General features: G+C 32.9%; 1 protein-coding gene across 1 annotated transcript in view; it reads right to left on the minus strand.

Moving 5' to 3' along the window:
* Window positions 1–1,713, minus strand: part of LOC108691786 (tyrosine kinase receptor Cad96Ca) — a 26,978-nt gene that overhangs the window by 7,562 nt on the left and 17,703 nt on the right. The gene's annotated exons all lie outside the window — the stretch shown is intronic.

Consider the following 1,713-nt stretch of genomic DNA (forward strand, 5'->3'; position numbering starts at 1 on the left):
TATATATATATATATTTCTCTTAATTAATTTATTCTCAGTCTATGTTCTAAATTATAATTGTTTAAAAATTAAAATATATTTTTTAAATCTGAGGATTTAAAATTTTTGGATTCAAAAATTTCGAATCTTTTAAATTATTAAGAGCGCAGTATTTTTTATCTCTTTCTTTTCCATTGTTCTTCTTGGTTTTTATGCATAAATAAATCACATCTAAAAATTTTACTGTCTTAAATTGTCAAAGTTCTTCGTTTAACTTATTACTAGTTAAACTTCGCTTAACTAATTGCGATGATTGGAATCCCCGATTGAAATATTTACAGTATTAAAATTCAGCCCGTTGGCAATTAATAATTCGTCACGGAAGGTTGACAACGCGACTGAAATACCGTTGAAATCGGCTTCGATTCTTTGCAACCGCGAGTGTGTTTTGAGCACGAGCGACGAACTTGCTGTTTTACGCTCGAGTTCTAATTAGCCCCGAGTTTACCGAACGATAAGAGAGAACAGTGGGTGGAAATGCGCGCGCACCGAGAGATCGGCCTTGATATGCATTCCTTCTTAGATTTCGAGTTCATATCGCTAAGTAGACTGTGACCCTCCACCAGTTTTGCGCATTTTCGACTGTGCCTTATATGCAACCTCTTAGGATTCTGTGATCTTTCATTTATTATTTATTATTACATATCTCTTTGGGCTAATTATATAATTGCCGAAGTGTAGTAAAAAGAAGTTAATAAAAAAAATTTTTTTAAAGAAAGATATTAAAGTTGATGGAAAGGAAATTGAGATAGAGAGCGATTATTACTGATGTTTGTTAAAGACTTTTTTTGAAGACATGTAATTTCTCATATTGTTCTCATCGCGTAATTACTGATGATTCCGTTGCTTATAACATTTCCGTATCATAACTTCTCGTGTAAGAAAAGCAAATAACTGGATCTCGCGGTGATTCTATACACCTGACTGCGCGTCTCCGTCGAATAATCGTGCCGTGATTTCGCGGTAACCACACATCAACGATCGACTCGACCTCTCTTATTAAGAATGATCAGCCTGACGAGTTATGCTTGGAATAGAAAGTCACGGCGAGTGGCCGCATGAAGAGCGTTATGATACCGGCCGACCGATCTGATATGGCGCGAAAGGCGCGCATATATATGCTAGAAATAGAAAGTGCATCGTGTGAGCGCGCACGTTTGCAAAATTCAGATTTACTTTGACCGAGTAATGATAATGAGCTCTTCTCACGAATTTAACTGCGTATCGTGTACGCGCTTTTTTCATTGTGTGACTGCTTCCTTTTCGCGAATATGAATTGCACGTTATAGTTTTGTCGTTCAACTTTTCTGACAAATTCTAAAGTTGTTCATAAAAATAAGATATTAGATTTTTATTCACATATAAAAAAGAGGGAAATAAACTGAAACTAGAAAAACCAAGGACTCGATTGAGTTTTTTCTTAAAATAAGAAGTTAAATAGGAATCCGTCATTATTAAAAGTATGATTTCGGAGCTAAAAAAAACTTGGGCTTTTTTAAAAAAGCTTAGCCAAATTAGTTTTTAGGAGTTTTTTGGTGATTTTTGGAGTTTTTTTTTTGATAAAATTGATTATTTGATATTTTTTTACATAATATTCAGTTTATGATGTATACATTATTTAATTTCATATTCAAATAAAATTAATTATAAAAGAATTTTTAAAAAATATAATA

The sequence above is a fragment of the Atta colombica genome, unplaced genomic scaffold, assembly GCF_001594045.1.
Source record: "Atta colombica isolate Treedump-2 unplaced genomic scaffold, Acol1.0 scaffold52, whole genome shotgun sequence".
Classification (NCBI taxonomy): domain Eukaryota; kingdom Metazoa; phylum Arthropoda; class Insecta; order Hymenoptera; family Formicidae; genus Atta; species Atta colombica.